The following is a 19,567-nucleotide window of genomic DNA, read 5'->3' as shown; positions in this document are numbered from 1 at the left end:
GACCAGTCTTGTCACTTCTCAGCATTTTGCATAAAATAACAAACCTGCGAAACCCTAACCCTAACCCTAACCCTGTGAAAATTTGAGCCCAATCGAAGTTGCGTAATGATGAAAGAAAAATACCCTTGTCACACGAAGTTGTGTACTTTCAGATTTGTGCTTGATTTCGAGACCTCAAATTCTAATTCCGAGGTCTCGAAATCAAATTCGTAGAAAATTACTTCTTTCTCGCAAACTACGTCACATCAGAGGGAGCCGTTTCTCACAGTGTTTTATACTATCCAACCTCCTCCCAATGCTTGTTACCAAGTAAGTTTTTATGATTTCGAGTTATTACCAATAGTGTCCACTGCCTTTAACGATTATCAAACCTGTCATGTGCAAAAAAAAACAACCCATAAGTGAACACATTGGCGATATGAATGTCACTATTGACAACCGCGTTTAAAGGCAGTGGACACTATTGGTAATTACTCAAAAATAATTATTGCCATAAAACCTTTCTTGGTGACGAGTAATGGGGAGAGGTTGATGGTATAAAACATTGTGAGAAACGGCTCCCTCTGAAGTGCTATAGTTTTCGAGAAGGAAGTAATTTTCCACGAATTTGATTTCGAGACCTCAAGTTTAGAAGTTGAGGTCTCGAAATCAACCATCTAAACGCACATAACTTCGTGTGACAAGGGTTATTTTTTCTTTCATTATTATCTCGCAACTTCGATGACCGATTGAGCTCAAATTTTGACAGGTTTGTTATTTTATGCATATTTATGTTGCGATAAACCAACTGTGAAGGCTAGTCTTTGGCACTTACCAATAGTGTTCACCGCCTTTAATATTGATGTAATGCAGCATTCACCATTGAAGAAACCCGTGTTGACTGCAGACCAGATGATTGGATGTAGCCTGTACGTTCGGCAGTACTGTTCAGAGTCAGCTTGTTGATCCGATTGGAGGCACAACTTAAACTACTGTATACACACATTGGCCAAACTTACTACTACTGATTGTGTTTCAAATCTTTACAGCAATTTCTGTTTTAAAAAGGCACAAGTCATGTCTGTATATCTTAGTCTTTACATGGTATTGCAAATACCTTTGGTTTACGGGATACTCACGCCATGGTGTGGTGTGATTGACTATGCTTTGGTTGGCCGGAACTACACCACCATAAACGCCACCAAGAATCAAAAGCTGTGTTACCAGGCCTGTCTGAAGGATTCACCGAGATGTAGATCTGCAAATTACCGGCCTAGAGATCAAGAATGTGACTTGAACTGTGCCACACACTTTGATGTTTGTGCGGGTGGGAGATTGGTCGAGCAGCCTGGGTCTCTCTACACCTTTACGGCATCTGAGGTAAATACAAATTTTCTTTCGATTTTGTATGAGTAAACAATACCGTAAATCCTTTCTGTGTAGGAAGGGGCCATATATAGGCTACAATTTCCCTGAAAGAGGAAACAAGGGGACCCCAATTGGGTAGAGGACGGGAAGACAGGGTGTGAGAGGGAAGAGCAGGGAACTAGGGACAGAGACAACCCATTTCAAGCCGGCCAGGATTAACAAAAGAGTACTTAAACCCTAAAGTCTGTCAATCCAAACTTGGGATGGAAACATGTTCAGAATAATAGACATATACATGTAAATAAAAAAACAATATTTATTATGTATATATTGTTCAATCCTAAATCATTTAAAAATGTACCCAGTCAGTTTCCCTTGTGGTTTATTATTTGATATATATATAGTTTAACGTGCCTGCGCTATATATATATATATACAGGTTTTCTCGGTCAATTTCGGAAAATGAGCAGCCAATTTAACCACCAGCCTATTCTATTTCGCACGAAATCGAATGCTACTAAAAAAGGGTCATTCGATTTCATTTTAAGACTAGTCAAATCTACTTTTACATCATTCGATTTAACAAAATAATCATTCAATTTAACAATACATCGAAGCTGCATTCAAATTCGCATGAGTGTTTTTGAGGCGTGTGTATAATCATTAAATTTCATTTTGAGGCAGTCAATTCTGATATTTGTGCAGTCTTAAAAACGCTTGGTTAACTTGTTGTTTCCTTATACGAATGTTAAAGGCATGCGGTTAGTTTGTTGGCATTCTTGAACATAATATGCCAAAATGTCTGGCCCGCCAACATATGGTTGGTGAATATTTACAAAAAAAAACAACTAGAAAATACATTTATAAAAAAACGTAAAAACACAAAAATACCATTCAAACACATTCAAATGTCAGGTTTTGGTCAGTTAACCATTATTGGTCTCCCGAAAAAATAAAGAAGAAAACAACCCTTATGGGGCCCAAGGTAAAGTCTACTGGAAACATAAAATAAAGAAAATAAGGTTCGCTCGATTTAAAAGTGAAGGTACGAAACGGTTTGCCTAAAGCCCGGTTCATACTTCCTGCGAATGCGAATGCGATACGAATGTTGACGTCACAAATTCGCAACGAATTATTCGCAGCATACAGTTCAACGTTGCTCAGCTCACTTGCGAATAATTTATCGCTGTGAAAGGAGGGTTGTGACGTGACCCAGATGGCCGATCGATCTCGAACTTCTAGAGGTTTGTCAGTTTATGTATATTATAGTGGATTACATAAAGTGTGGATTACATAAAGTGTTTACACTGCCAGCAACGTTTTTGCCTCTAGCTGCCTCTAGCTACCGGTACCGGGTAATCTCGGTAGTCTAGTTGGTAAGGGTCGTGGGTTCGAATCCCACCCGAGTAATATGCCTGTAATATTTTTTTCACCGGACTCGGGAGAGTACTGAGTATACAGTGCTAAAACACATCGGTGTATGGGTAAAAACAAAATTAATATTCTTTATCCCCGATGCAAATTTAACATCTATTGCAATTCTGTAATAAGGGAATTAAAGGGTACCGACGAGTTTTTTAACGGCCGTTTAAAACCGGCAGGTTCGTTGCCGTGTGACAATCCTGCAAGGTTTTAAACGAACGTTTAAGAACGGGTCACTACTCTTTTATTCCGATTCATAATGCCCTTTTGTTAAAAAACGTTTAAAAATGGAATTATGAGGGCGTGGGGTTGGTTCGTTCCCGCTACCGTCACCTGATAGTACTCACAATATAGGTGACCAGTTCATTTTAAGCATCATCATTGTAAACGAAACACGACCGGGATTCAAACCCACATCCCGGTGACTTACAACCGCCAGAACTTGAGTCCGATGCTTTTATCCGCTAGGCAACGGCACCTACAAAAAAGGCACTCCCCTCCCCCCACAGGAAAGTATCTTGCTGGGAACAGTAGTACGTAGTGATGTGTTTTTCACCCAACAGACGATGGGATGCGACATTCATCCTGAAACAACGGATACCAATGTTTGGGATGTCCTGGATAACGAACCTTCTTGTCGAAAAGAACACGGTAAGATCTTATTCACAACAAGTCGATCTCGTTTATTAGCTGATTGTGTCATGTCGAACTCACTGCTCATGATTTGTTCCTGCTCATAGCGTATTTACTGTGTCTCAATCCTAGCTCCACGCGTTAAAACCCTGGAACAAGTCACCACAGTGACAGCTGTCCCCGATATGGTGACTGCTATATTCCGACACCCCTATGTTCCGACACCCCTATGTTCCGACACCCCTATATTCCGACACCCTTATATTCCAACGACCCAAACACCCCTATGTTCCGACACCCCTATGTTCCGACAACCTGCACAAATATTTTAATTGAAGGCTCATGAAATGTTATCAACACGGTCACGCATATAACAATATCAAAGTACCGAGAATTTTATTGCCCGCTAACTCGGGAAGCCATACTCACGTTTATAACCACAAACAAATGAAATGCATGCGTGATTCGATTATCTTAATTTGATTCTACCACTTTTTAAAACAGTACAAATTCATCTTATGAATGTTCAAACCTAATCCCGGCCGAAATTCACCGGGAAACCTGGCGTAATACAAGTTGTGTTTTTGTTATTGATCAACATAGTAATAATGTGCGAAAACGACCTGTAGGGGTGTCGGAATATAGGTTCAGTTGTCGGAATATAGGGGTGTCGGAATATAGGGGTGTCGGAATATAGGGGTGTCGGAATATAGGGGTGTAACCCCCCCCCCCCCGATATAGTTGGTTTTTAATCTGCCACATCTGGAAAAAAATCCACTGGACCTGCTATTTCAGTTTATCCTGTACTTGGGCGTCTGCCAACACCTCAAAGTGAAATCACAGACCTAGGGTTAGGAAAATACAGCTGGTTAGTCCATCAGTCCATGCTGTCCCTATACAGTTTTCTTAATGGTATTTTTATTTAAAAAAGTCAAAAATTCATCTCCTCAGGATTCTAGCATTCATAGAAAGTTGGAAAAAGCATAAACAAAATTAATTTTTCATTTATATCTGAACTCAATTATTATAATATATGCGAAAACCCCCATAGGGACTGCAATCACCCAGCCACGAGTCCACGTTCACAAACTATAGGGGCGCTCTCCATCAGGGTGTAGCCTACAATCCGTCTTTGTTCAGACCACCAATGAAAGTAGGTAAAACACGCCACTTGATGCTAGTGGCTTCATCTTTCCTTGGAAAAAATACGCTTTAGAATTTTGTTACCGTCTCATCGTCCCTGGCCCTCCCACCGTCTTACGAAAGCTTGCTATTTTCCCAGATGGACCGAATCGAATTACCGCTGATCTAAATGAAACAGTGGTATTTGTATTGTATTGTATTGTATTGTATTGTATCCGGCAGACAGGATTCCCTGGGACACAGGTGTGGCGGTTTCAGTCCTCCGCCGTGTTAAGTTTTCCGGGTGACGTAGCCGGACATTTCAGCACGTTGTTCGAAAGGTTTTAGCTCTCCGGCGTGTTCAGTTTTCCGGGTGACGTAGCCAGACAAAAATACTGCCGCGAGTACCCTGGCGAGTACTGTAGTTCTCTCAGTGACCCCAAATTATTTCTATTTCAATTCTTTTCTGTTTAGTCATTTTCTCTTGCCCCATCTTTACATGTATGCATACGTACAACTTAAAGCAGGTCACACTGCTTGTGCCACTGGTTAAATACAAGATACTTTGCTTGGTCTTCACACCAAATTCTCTCATACGATCCACGCGTTCGCCGCTCGTTGTACTCCGGACGCCGCCATGACAGCTACCGGGAGAGTAACACGGATGACCCAATACGGCAATAAAAATGGACTACTTTTGCTTGCTGTGCGCAGGCATCGGATGACGTAATGTTACCGTATTTGGTCATTCGGAAAACTGAACACGGCGGAAAGTTGAAACCGCCACACCGGCACTTTTCTTTTACTTAGGTTGTTTGGAAACAGACCAATGTTTATATTCTTTTGTCTTTAGCGGAACTGGATATCGTTGGAAAACCGACGGAACAAAGTAGCGATTACAATGGGAAATATACATCAGATAAAGCTGTAGACGGTAGTCAGGATAGCCTGATTAACACAATTTATAGCTGCTCATACACAGGTATTCCACATTTCCCATCCTATGATAAACGTCATTAGAGTGCTGTTGCTTTTATTGGGGAGTGTGTCCCCCTTGAAGCTGCCCCCGTACGACGAAATTGTGTAAAAAAATATGTCATCTGATAGCGCCCTCTTATGACTAATATTTATTTAGCCGATATTATTATTAATGTATTGCTGACAGACATACAACGTTTGTGGTACACACATCCTAAACGGACAAGGTTCGGGGTTCCGCATTGTTCAACCTATTGCTCCCCTTTGTTTCAAGAACTTCCTTGTGGGGTATTTTGTTCGGTAGTTGTCAGGACCCCCACCCCCCAAATGGCCATTCAGTAACACCCGCAATTGGACACCTCACTATTAATGGCACTATGTTTGGTGTATAATTTTACTGTACGCCCCCCCTTGTAAACACGTTCAAATTATACATATAATGAACAACATGAAGGACAACTGCTGTGTGATTTTTAAACTATTTAAGATGAACAAAGACAAATTGACTGAAGTGAGACTCGAACCAACGACCTCCGGATTAATGATTAAATTGCCGTTTCAAACCTGCCACCTTTACCCAACCAGGGACCCTATACTGTACCCTTACATGTCCCCGGTTTGAATGAGTATACGTACCTGACGGGGATCATTTGACGCTCTTTCATTAAACACACCGGTAATTGAATCATTTCATTCATTCCTTTTAAAGGAATACCGGACACTTCGGCACCTCGCAAACTCGACACCTACAATCTTGGCACCCTGCAAACTCTTTTGAGGGGCGGACCGTTTTTGACAGGTGCCGAGTTTGTATTTTTGTAAGTGCCTAGTTTGTTGGTGCCGAGTTTACAAGGTGCCAAAGTGACCGATACCCCTTTACGACACTTGTAAGACGGTCAATTTTGATTAATGGTTGATTTCCCCCTTTTCCCCTGTTTATTTTAATTTTATTTCACTAAACAAGGTAAAGAAAACGCCCCCTGGTGGCGAGTTGATCTGGAAGATGCGTACACCATCTCAAAGGTCACCATCCTCAATCGCGGGGACTGCTGCAGTAAGTGAACTTCTATTTTCGACAGACACTGACTTGTTTTCCCGGGTCGTGTAAAATAACTTGATCATCTGGGCCCAATTTCATGAAGCTACTTAAGCACAAACATTAATTGCTTAGCATGTAATTTCTTCCTTGATAAAAACAGGATAAGTAACCAATTTCCACGTGATTGTCAGGATAAGGAAACAACAAACGAAAGAAGAAATATGCAACAAAGTTGGATGGAAATCATGTTGGTTGGAAATTTCATACTGAGCAGCTTTATGATATTGTACCCTGCTCTTATAAGGATTGGATTAAAATTAATAGTACAAATCATGAAGATTCTGATCCTCCAGAATGTCAGGGTTCCTGGAGACTGTACATAAAAGCTTTGTATGACGTCTTCGTACAACAACTGCCTCCTATATGAAGTCTTTTAAAGGCAGTGGACACTAGGTAATTTCCTCAAAATAATTATTAGCATAAAACCTTACTTGGTAACGAGTAATGGGGAGAGGTTGATATTATAAAACATTGAGAGAAACGGCTCCCTCTGATGTAAAGTAGTTTTCAAGAAAGAAGTAATTTTCCACGAATTTGATTTCGAGACCTCAAGTTAAGAATTTAAGGTCTCGAAATCAAGCGCCTAAACGAAAGCACACAACTTCGTGTGACAAGGGTATTTTTTTCTTGTATTATTATCTCGCAACTTCGACGACGACCAATTGAGCTCAAATTTTCACAAGTTTGTTATTTTGTGCATGTTGAGATACACCAAGTGGGATGACTAGTCTTTGACAATAATCAATAGTGTCCAGTGTCTTTAAGTTTTACCTAAACCTGGGCAGTCTGGAATCCTTACGTCGCTATCTGATTCGTTCAATTGCATACATTTCTCTCGAAACTATGGGCGCGTTCGATTAGCTTCCATGTGTCGAACCCTGACAGAAGCTAACCGAACGATCACTCACCCTCTCGTGGTGACGTCATGCACCTGGGGCCAGCCCCCAAGTGACCCACTCCACTAGCAGGGTACTGGGGGCTGACCCGGTGTGGCGGTTTCAACTTTCCGCTGTGTTCAGTTTTCCGAATGACCAAATACGGTAGCATTACGTCATGCGATGCCTGCGCACAGCAAGCGAAAGTAGTCCATTTTTAGTGCCGTATTGAGTCATCCGTTACCCTCCGGTAGCTGTCATGGCGGCGTCCACGAGTCGAGTACAACTAACGGCAAACGCGTGGATCGTATGAGTTGTTTTTTATGCAAGCAGAGTGTGACCTGCCTAAAGTTGTACCCATGAATACATGTAAAGATGGTGCAAGAGATTATGTGACTACACAGAAAATAATCGTAATAATAAACAATTTGGGGTCACTGCTGAGAGAACTACAGTACTCGCCAGGGTACTCGCGGCGGTATCTGACAGGTCAGCCGGAAAACTGAACACGCCGGAAAGCTAAAACCGTTCGAACAACGTGCTGATATGTCCGACTACGTCACCCGGAAAACTGAACACGGCGGAAGACTGAAACCGCCACACCGGGTGAAACCACAGACATAAAGAACCTATAGACGGGCAGTAGGGGCGTCAAACTGTAATTTTGTACTTTCTCAAACCGTGGGCGGAAGATTAACGCGCGACCCGCTGCTTTTAGTACACGTTTTGGTAACTTTGAGGCAGTGCCCGCACTTCTTAACTATATTTTACAAATTTTCATGAGATATTGACCCGATGCTGGATTGTAACCTTAACACAACACTTCATAAATATTCCATATGACTGTTTACAAATGTTGGGCGTTGAGGTTTAACTGTTAAAATGTCGACTTTTTTCCCAGGGAAATCCAGTCTAGAATCACTCTGTTTTACACACAAGTTCAAACTTCGGCCCGCCGTGCTGCGTACGCCCGCGTCGAATGCACACCAAACAATCGCGTATCGGTAGCACGTACGTCTATGCGATACGCGTCATCAACGCCCGCGAAAAACACGCACCGACGCGCACTTTGGCCGGAAAGTGCGTGACGAACATAATTTTCTTGGCAAAATCCTTCTACTTTCATCGTTTTGGAGAAAGTTAAGAAAATGTTGTTGATCCCAGGGGTGATCATAGAGTTATGTATAAGAACTAGAGCGCGCACTGGCCTATATACGCGCCCCGGTATGCGAGCAGGCGGCCATTTTCTAAGTTGACAAAACAGCTATCTCACAGCGTGTGTTTGTGCGGCCATTTTGTAAGACAAACAAACAGCATCGCGTGAGTGTTCAATAAAAAAAACCTCAAACGTGTATTTCATATTCAACGCGCGTGCAGAATGACGCGCTTGTCATCTTGCAGTCCCGTGGCGTTTGTGCACGAAGCATCACTCGTGCGCCCTCTAGTTCTTATATATAACTCTATGGTATTATATGTCTGTGGGTGAAACCCTGGAATGATGTAAAAGCTAATCGAACGCACCATATAACAACCAAATTATGTAATACACCTTACAGACAATCGTTTGACGGGGGCTGCCGTCCGTGCTGGAATGTGCGGCGGTGAGGTGACCAACAACCGGCAGTGTGGCTCGTCTGTTACCAGCGAACAAGCCGCAGTACCAGGTGCAACCATCGAGTTCGTGTGTGATCCACCGCTGAGGGCGCGCTTTGTCAGCGTTGATCTTCAGTCCCGAGAAGAAGGAGAGTTCCTACAGCTGTGTGAGGTGAGGGTGGAGCAAGTCCTCTAAAGGCCGGTTTATAGTCGGTCGCGCGATGGTCGCCCGATGGAAATCTTGCGCGCAATCCTAAGACCAAGGCCTGAAAACTGTGTCTTTTTAAGACCGTCAAGATTTCCATCGTGCGACCATCGCGCGACCGACTATCAGAAAGCAACGCCACGCCCCTCCAGAAGAATCCACTCTATATCGGATGGAGTTTAACATATCTGATTTTTAAAATTTAGTCTCTAGAGTAGCTACTTTTAAGCAGCGTTGTTTCAAGTTAGTGTGCACCATTGTTAAAGGAAAGGTACACGTTTGGTAATTGTCAAAGACCAGCCTTCTCTCTTGGTGTATCCCATCATAACCATAAAATAACAATCCTGTGAAAATGTGGGCTCAATTGGTGTTCATCGAAGTTGCGAGGAAATTATGTAAGAAAAACACCCTTGTAGGACGAATTTGTGTGTCTTCAGATAATTCTTTTATTATTTTAGTGAGAAATTACCTCTTTCTCGAAAAATAAGTTACTTCAGAGGGAGTCATTTCCCACAATGTTTTATACTATCAACAGCTCCCCAATGCTTGTTATAGTCAGTTTTTAAGTTAATATTTGTTTTGAGTAACTATCAAACGTGTACCTTCCGTTTAACTGAAGTTTGACTATTTTGTCTCGAGCCCGGGCTGGTCGACCGTTGGTTGACTACTGTGGTCGACCATTTGGAACCAGCCTCGAGCCCATCATGACTTATTCACTGTTCCCAACAGCATGCTCCATTCTAGCATGCGTAAACTGCAGAGGGGAACCAGCGACACTATAGCGAAAAGGCGGAAGGTTGACTATGGGTTGACTACTGGTTTTACACATCTTTTGATGACAGTTTTATACTTTTGTTTTAGCCTTGACAGCCCCTGTACAACTTGCAACTATTGTGTATGTCTAAAGATTTAAAATAAATAAAATAAATAAATAAATAAATGTGTGCGTTCGTTTAGCTTCCCCGGGTCGACCCCGGTGTGTGGCGTTTTCTTTTTCCAGGACGAACTTGTGCAGATAATTACCCACGTTCGTCCTAGAAAAAAAAAACCCGCCACACACCGGGGTCTGCGCATGTACGTTGCTGGTCAGTAGTCAATCATAGGTCGACTAATTAATATGCCCACTCGAACTTGCTCCTTATTTAACAGACCCATTCGGTTGTTTTTAGTCTTATAATGGTTACTTTGGTTGCCTTTTTAACAAATAAAACAAAACACTTTTGCAATATAAAATAGACAGTGAAAGGCAAAAAGAAGTTTCAAGAATTACCATACAAAGTTGCAAAATTTCTTTAGTCAGTCTGACCCGGATATAAAACTCGGATTTGGCTCAAATTCTGCGTTTGTGTGACGTAAATTGCGGGCCACTGAACCCATAATAGAGTCAGACCTCATGTGACGCGTAAGTCCGGTTTGATCATTAAAACCCAGTTTTTATGGTGTATCATGACTTGGACGTAACTCTCATTATAGAGCAAGAAGGTAATATCAAATTGTTATCATCCAAAACCACGAATACCCTACTGAACATCTGTCTGTGTATTAAAGACAGGGGTCAACTATAGGCCCTATGCTAATATTAATTTGTCTTTGAAATGGAATTATAAAAGCGTTTAGTTCAAATAAAATAATAACTTACATATAGTAACTTTTGTAGTGATATTGCAATTTGTGTTTGTGTTTACTCTATTACATTTAGTTAGGCACGATGTTCATGGCCCGCCCAATGCATAGCGCTTTTGTGCGCAATTTCCTACTGGCCGAAAAATGACCCGTAATAATAGTGATACAACTTGCTGGAAACAGACACAGTTTCGTTACAGCATTGTCATTCCATCAAGCTGAAACCCCTAAATCCTCATCGAAAAGATTGGGAAGACCTGAATTCTCGCGCTGATCAGCCATTCTCATGAGATAGTTATACGAGAGATCCGTTTCGCTATTACCGCGACAGTCATCACGACTTGTCCAGTGTGACGAATAAAGAGTACGGCAAGCTACGTTAAGCTGCGAGTCGCAATTCTTATTTGCCGCCAATCATCGTGTGTTGCCGTCAATTGTCACTGACGAAACCGCCAGCGACCGCAGATAGCCGCAGTTATCAGTCGCGTGCGTCGACAAATTTTCAGCACATGTGGCGGCAAAAAAAATTTTTTCGTTGTGATTCTGTTCAGATTTCGTTCAGATTTCGTTGGAGAGCGCAACCCTCATGTCGTTTGACTTTGTCCATGCCGTGCGCTTCCGTCTCTATAAACATTTGAGGTCGTCACAGTTTCGTTGGAAGTCGTTGTCGGAGTGGATGACCAGAACGTTGTGAATAGTGGGACACCCATCTCGAATATTTACACGATACACACACACACACACACACACACACACAGGCTTTGTCGTCGGCGCAACCCACTGTCAGCCGCCGTTCCTTGCTGCCAGCCAAATTCACTCTTAGCCGCCTGATCTATTTCCTTGTTACCGGGCTCCGTCGAGACATCGTCACTCGCCGCCCTTTCCCTGCCGCAGCCATTCGTCCCTTGTCGTTGTGTTGTCGCTGAAGGTCGTTCCCATCCGTCAGCGAATCTTAAGTTTTCCCCTTTTGCCGTCACTTTGCCGCCAATGTTTTGGGATTGTCACATCCGTCGCCTTTAGCGGGGTCTTTGCCGCTACTATGTGAGCCAGCCTTAATGCCGTGTCCGAAACGGCAACTTCGGCTACAGTTACGGCTAGATCAGCGCGTCTGTCTATTCTTCAACACTGGCAGATGCGCTGATCTTGAATCATAAATTTGTACGCATTAATTTAAGCACGTGTGTACATGTAGGGGAGAGACGGTTGCCGTGGCCGTAATTTTAAACTGCCTAGGACGCGTCCACTTTATATAAAAAAATTAAATACACAGAGTTTTTAGACGGACAAAATGAGCTTCGCTTTTGTAATTGTTTCAGTAGTTAAATAGTTGTATCAATAAATACAATACTAAGCATCGACATTAGTTATCCATAATGTGTCTTTCGGCTCATAATGATTAAATAATAAATATAGTAAGGTTTGCACCATGTTCTGAAAAATAAATCGTTAGTTTCAACTCGACGTTTTGATCGGTATGCTCTGATCGTCTTCTGGAGAAAGCCGAGTTGAAACCTGTGGTTTTTCTGAACTACCCCCCAACTCAATTAGAGATTATCATCACATGGTGTTGACGAAAACCTTAATATATCCAATGTTAATATTTTGATGTATAATGCTGATAGTTTAGGTGATTTTTTAACTCAATCTATTTACACCATATGTGTCGTTCAAAATAAGTTTCATCAGTCCTCCATTTTCACGTACTATACTTTACTATTCATACCTATATTAGTATCTATTTTGTAAGTTGCACCATGATGCAACTTGCTCTCTAATCCTACCCTTTCATGTTTCACTGCATTGTTATCGAACAATGCTTTATGGTCCATTAATCCATCCTTTCATACTGAACATCTTTTGTCCTCACCACTTTACTGATATTAGTCCATAGCTACCAATTGTTTCTGAAATAGAAACTTTGATTTGCTATAATTTTCCCGCTTATTTCTGGATCCTTCTCTTAATCCCTTTTTCCTCGTTTTTTCTATGAATGGATGTGATTGTTTGGACTCGTTTCAGCCTCTGAAGAAGGTCCGGTTCGGATCGGAAGCTAAGGCCATCTACCTTACTCATTATATATTTAGAGTTACTCTTATATACTTACGGTTAATATATATTAAGTAGGGTAGATGGCCTTTCGATCCGAACCGGACCTTCTTCAGAGGCTGAAACGAGTCCAAACAATCACATCCATTCATAGAAAAAACGAGGGGAAAGGGATTAAGGGAAGGATCCAGAAATAAGGTTAATATAGAAGTATACTTTTTTAATCTAACGTTTTCAACCAATTAATATATTCAGACTTTGTTAATATATAAACATATCAGCTTCTTTGGTAGAGTATGCGGTTAGTTTGTTATATACACAGGGTCTTTCATTGTGTTTACACAAGTATTATTAATATTTTGATGTATTGCTGTTACAACGGTAGCGTGATAGTTTAGGTGATTTGAAACTCAAATGGGAGACTTTGGGACGCTAGGTGGCAGCAGACTTACCAGGTAAATTTCCATTGTTTACGTAGTTGTGAGCGTGCGCAAATGGCCGAGAACAATGGATTTTACCTGGTAAGTCTGCTGCCACCAAGCGTCCCAAAGTCTCCCATTGGTAATAAATACAAATTTGTCCTAACAAAGGTACATAATAACATTTGTTGAAGTGAGCATCTACCATTCAAACTTGTCTTTATATTGTGTTTGTGGTGTTCTTTTTTAATTCTAAAATAGCCTTGCTCAAGGCAGTCGAATTATTCACTCCGAAAAAAGACCGCCGCTGTATAAAAACCCACCCGTATTCACTGTGCGTAAAACCCACCCGTATTCACTGTGCGTAACATCGCACGACACGATGCCCCCGTACACTATCCGCATGCGGAGGCTGTCAGGCCGACAGCCTTGTAGGATCTGTGTTGAAGCCACTGACCCCATTACTATAATAAGCGAAGAGTTCCCACGGTCAGCTCATTACCATAATGCCCGCGAAAGACGAGACATGTTTACCTCACACACCACCACCACGGACGCATGATAGGGTCCAAAGGTCGTGATAAGGGAAGTGCGTGATTGGACGTCAAAATGAATAATTCATTTGCCTCACATCCTGTGTTGTCTGATAGGTCTGACGAACGATATACATATTCATGAGCTGCATACTAGCATATCCTCGAGCCCCCCCAATTTCGTCCACTATTGGAATTTTTTCAATACAACACATTAAAACGGGAAGATACAGATCCGACAAGGCTGTCGGCCTGACGGCCTCCGCATGCGGTTAGTGGTGTACGAGTGCGATGACTTGTGTGAACAGTATTCGTGCGATGTGACAGTGTGTATACGGGTTGGTCATTCGGTGTGATCGCACACACCATGCACAGGGTATACGGCGGGTGGGTTTACAGCTGCGTCTTTTCGGAGCGAATAATGCGACTGCCTTGAGCAAGGCTAATTCCAAAAGGGTATAGTATTGTTTAAAGACAAACTGGAGAGTTGTATGTACCGAACTGTGTAACAGTACTCTATTCCATTATGCGCTTACTTCCCATCATGCACTTGTTGCACTGTATCCAGTGTCTTTGACATAGAAAATGACTGTAAAGTTAGTTTGGTATCTGACATTGTACGTTTAAATAACTTTCTACGGCGAATGTCCACTTTTCTTCTTTAAATATGAGACATCAGTCACTTGTTGAGTGTTATCAAATAATAGAGACGATGTTACCTCTGACGTCACACGGGAACCATAACATGATTCGCGCGCATACCGCCGGGCAAAACCTTTGTGTTTTGGCAGCCAGCTAGAAAGTGTATGCAATCTTACCATGACTACGTGTCTTTTTGCCTTGCGAAACATGACGTAATACAGTGGGTTTTTTTCAACAGAGGGCGGTTTGAATATAAACATGGTCACATCGTCTATACCAACCAGCCCCTACAACTAGCTCCTACAATGTCATACATACCAGTAACATGTGGGCAGGCCATTGACGTGCCCGACTTGGTAGCCACTGCATCATCCTGATCATATCCAGCACTCACAATGTCTACACCGGGTGCAAAGATGTCTACGCAGGAGCCACAACAGGAGAAATAGGCTCTTTGGTCTTTTTTCGTCAGAAGCTGCTACAGTGATCGCCTAGTGCATGAAAACATGATTTATATAAAACAATAGGTTCAGTTTTCACTCTGTGCCCACTACATGGGCTGCTTAGGCACGCTGAACAAACGGATCATGTGCGTACCAAAATAGGGTTGCCAGTCAAAATAGAATGTCACATGTACAATTCTTGACTGGTATCCTGTTAATTATGGCTATAAAGCAGGGTAAGTGGGTTTTTGTAAGCAGTACTTTCTGTTTATAGGCAGTTCTGTGCAATTGGGCCATTTGAGTCGTTAACCACCGGTTACTAGAGAGGTTTCACAAGCCTACGGATACACATACAGATACCGATACGTCGACACTTTGTGTGTTCACGTGACGCGTATCCGCGACTACCGTATTTTGCTCACACGCTAGTATACAAATATTGACTGCTTCGAGTGCTATGGTCAAAACTATGACTCCCGAGGTGATCCCCGGAGCGTTCTATCTTCCCGAGGCGAAGCCGAGGGAAAATAGAACGCTACGGGGATCACCGAGGGAGTCATATTTTTAACCATTGCACGAGTAAAAAGAAGTCAATATTTGTTTTATAACACCCCAAACATTTCTCTAAATACTGTACTATTATTATTAAGTTACAGACCTGAATGCTACAATCAACGGACGACGCGATTATAGATTGCAAAAACTTTTACTGTGCTGCATGTAGTGTCGTGCAATCCGAACTGGTAACAGACTATTAATTTATCATCCTCGTACACGTAACGGACATCTGGTTACTGCACGCCGTGTGATAGTCTTCGGACTAGCGCACGGCAAATCGATGCACTATCACACGGCCGTCGTCTAGCAAAACTTAGACATGTCATGTGACGCGCTCTAAACCAATGAGCAGGCAGAATACTTGTAAGGGGTGTTATAAAAACGGATACGGCAGCTCATACACGTCGTAGAAAAACGGATAACTGCTTTGCAGACTTTTAGTTGTATTTTTGTCCCAGATCAAAAATATTTGCTTTCACTTGTATTGTGCTTGATATAGATAAAAAAATCAAGCAAAGTGATGAGAAAATGCATTGTATAAAACACGGGGTCTCTATCGGTCATGTTTGTCAGAAAAACACTCATGATGAATGCGAGCGCACTCAAGTGAAACATTACCTATAGTTTGCCAAACAAAATCCAACACGCGGCTTGCGTGAACGGATACGGTTATCATATCCGTATCTGTATCTGTATCCGTATCCGCATGCTTGCGGAACCTCTCTACTTTCAAAACCACCACTACTTACACAAGAAATCCAGTTGGTATTACCTCAAATTTCTTAGAGACACCACAACTTGCAGCATCAATTACAAATATTGTTTTCTCGGTCAATTTTAGCATATACTATACACGACATGTCGTCTTCGTTCCGAGACCGTGTCTAATAGAGACATCGGTTGATAAATAATGGATCGTTTTCAAAATGTGTGACTGTTTCTAAACATGAATGCATGAACTCACCCCCGGTACCCTAGCGGGTGAAATGTTGCAGGCGTCGATATCGTAGTTACCTGCCGCCACGGAGAACACGTATCCAGCAGCCAGTAGCTTTTCCACTGCTTCATCGATGGAAGGGGACACAGCGGTTCCGAGAGACATGGATACAACGCCGATGCCATGCTTGGATACTTCATCTAAACCTATACACACAGAAAAAAAAACACGCTTTCTCTATTAAAGACAGTGGACACTATTGGTAATCTTCTCACTTGGTGTATCTCAACATATATGCATAAAATAACGAACCTGTGAAAATTTGAGCTCAATCGGTCATAGAAGTTGCGAGATAATAATGAAAGAAAAAACACCCTTGCCACACGAAGTTGTGTGCTTTCTGATGCTTGATTTTGAAAATTGAGGTCTCGAAATCAAATTCGTGGTAAATACTTCTTGCTCGAAAACTACGTCACTTCAGAGGGAGCTGTTTCTCACAATGTTTTATACTATCTACCTCTCCCCATTACTCGTAATCAAGAAAGGTTTTATGATGATAATTATTTTTATGTAATACCAATAGTGATCTAGGCCGTCTCTTGAGTCGATCCTGTCGAGCCCCCAGGTTGGGTTGAACTGGCAAAGAGCTCGCACATTGAGTTCTGTTCCATGTACTCGATGCCATCGATGGAGCGGATCTGCGGAAATATGGAAATCGAGCACGAGAGCAATTAAGGAAGGGTCCCTTACTGAATTGTAGCATGGTTGCAAAATATTGTCATACATTGCTACTTTTTACAACCATGCTAAAGTTAAGCAAGGGACCCCAGTTAAGTTGCTTCCGTGTGAACAGCACTTTGAAAAACAACAACACCAATACTTGTAAGGGAATCAATCTGTTGTGAAGCGGTTTTCAACTAGTGAATCCCAACGAGGCCAGGTTCTTGATAATTTTACCGAGACGAAGCCGAGGTAAATTAAAAAGAACCAGGCCTCGGCGCACAACTTCGTGTGACCATGGTGCGACAAGGGTGTTTTTTCTCTCACTAATATCTCGCAACTTCGACGACCGATTGAGCTCAAATTTTCACAGGTTTGTTATTTTATGCATATGTTAAGAGAAACCAACTGTGAGGGGTAGTCTTTGACAATTACCAATAGTGTCAAGTTTGTATAATATTCAATACTATTGTAACAACACCAGCCAAACTGACTTACAGTATTAATAAGTTGAGGTGGGGTTCGTAGAGTCAAAATGGGTAATAGATCACTGATCTTGGACACCTTCGGGGCTTGGACTCGCATGGTCTGAAACTCGGCCAAGACGTCTTTCTCCACCTGGTCCTACACGGTTGCATCCTGTGTGAAATAAAAGCTTGAAGATTATTTTAAAAGGTACTTTTATTTCACTCATTAAATCAATTGGATAGTCCAAAGAGCCAACAAATGTGATTAAAGCCTGGGCCTAATTTCATAAAGCCAGTAAGCATAACAATTTGCTCAGCATGACATTTCTTCCTTGAATACTGAAATAAAATACTGTTGACACCTACTACACGGTCGAAAGAAATTATTTTTGAACCAACTACACGTTCGAACCTTCTTAATAAATATTTCCAAACGTGTAGTTGGAGTCAAAAAATCGAGCGGAACACCAGAACCTAAGAAAAACTTGACACCAACTACAAGTTCGAAAATATTGACATAAGCTACATGTTCGTTGTTTGTGTATATGTTGATACACCATGTTTTACTATAAAATGCTGCCGTCCGTACCAACAGAGCCCAGTTTTATAGAGCTGGTTAACTAGCAAATTATTGCTTAACAAATTTCTGCTTAGCATAATGTGCAGGATACTAGTCACATATGTACATGTGACAAGGTATTTTGACTGGTAACCCAATTCTGCTCAGCTTACTTGTTTGTGGTGTTTGTTACCTTTGTGTTTAAATACATTTAGGACACTATTGGTAATTGTCAAAGAACAGTCTTCTCACTTTGTGTATCTCAACATAATACACAAAAAGAACAAATTACTCCCTTCAACTCCCCGCTGCCCCACCGGTTTGCAACCAGAAGACTGAAAACATATTGCAAAACAGGTGAAACCCTTACAGATGGCCTATATGCCCTATTATGACCTATTCGGGGTATGACACGGGCTATGGCTCCTTACCCCATGACCAACTTGCAGGCAACAGCTAGTTTGCCGTCTACGTGTGTGATACGGGTGAGATGCCCCCCCCGCTCCCAGCCAGTTTGACTTATGGACTCAATCTCCAGTTAGAAAATACTTTCACATAAAATTGTGCAAACACATACTAAGGGAATAAAATGGTAGCGACGAGTTCTTAAACTGCCGTTTAAAACCGGCAGGGTAGTGGCCGTGCGATAAAGGCACGAGCCGAAGGCGAGGTCTATTTCACGCACGGACACGACCCTGAAAGGTTTTAAGAACGAGTCACTACTCTTTTATTCCCATTCTTAAATGCCTTTTGGGTTAAAAGGTGTAATTAATCTAGAAACTCTTAAAAAGTTATCCGTTTTGTGACGTCCTTGAGCTCTTTACATGTGTTGCATTCTTAAAACTGAGACAGTTTTCGGATATGCATTCGTTCGCGTAGTTGTCGGGTCGTAGTAGTAGTATGCATTATTGTATCCATGGGCCGAAATTGAACGGCGAGATCGATCACCACTTAAAACAAAGTTGCGGGCTAAACGTATCCGAAAACAACCGGTTATAAACAGCTCCATCTGGTTATTTTCATCCGTTTAAACACCCACGTGACGCGCTCCACCAATAGGGATAGCGAAACTGCCTGAGGTACTTATGAATGCATTAATACAGTATGAAAAAACAAAAAATGTATCCAAAAATCAGCAGACAATAAAATTTGATGACTGCCAACGAAACAAAACCCTAAACAATTCAACAGGCAGGCCCTGCTTCACAAAGATTATCCTCAATGCCATGGAATGTTGCTTATCTTCGTCGGTAAATGTGGAGAATGATATATGACAGCTATCACAAGTTAGACGCATCACTAAGTTTATCTGCCATAGCCACATATCCGTTAATTTAACACGATGT

This window comes from Asterias amurensis, chromosome 3 (genome assembly GCF_032118995.1).
Source record: "Asterias amurensis chromosome 3, ASM3211899v1".
Classification (NCBI taxonomy): domain Eukaryota; kingdom Metazoa; phylum Echinodermata; class Asteroidea; order Forcipulatida; family Asteriidae; genus Asterias; species Asterias amurensis.
This window is presented reverse-complemented; position numbering follows the sequence as displayed.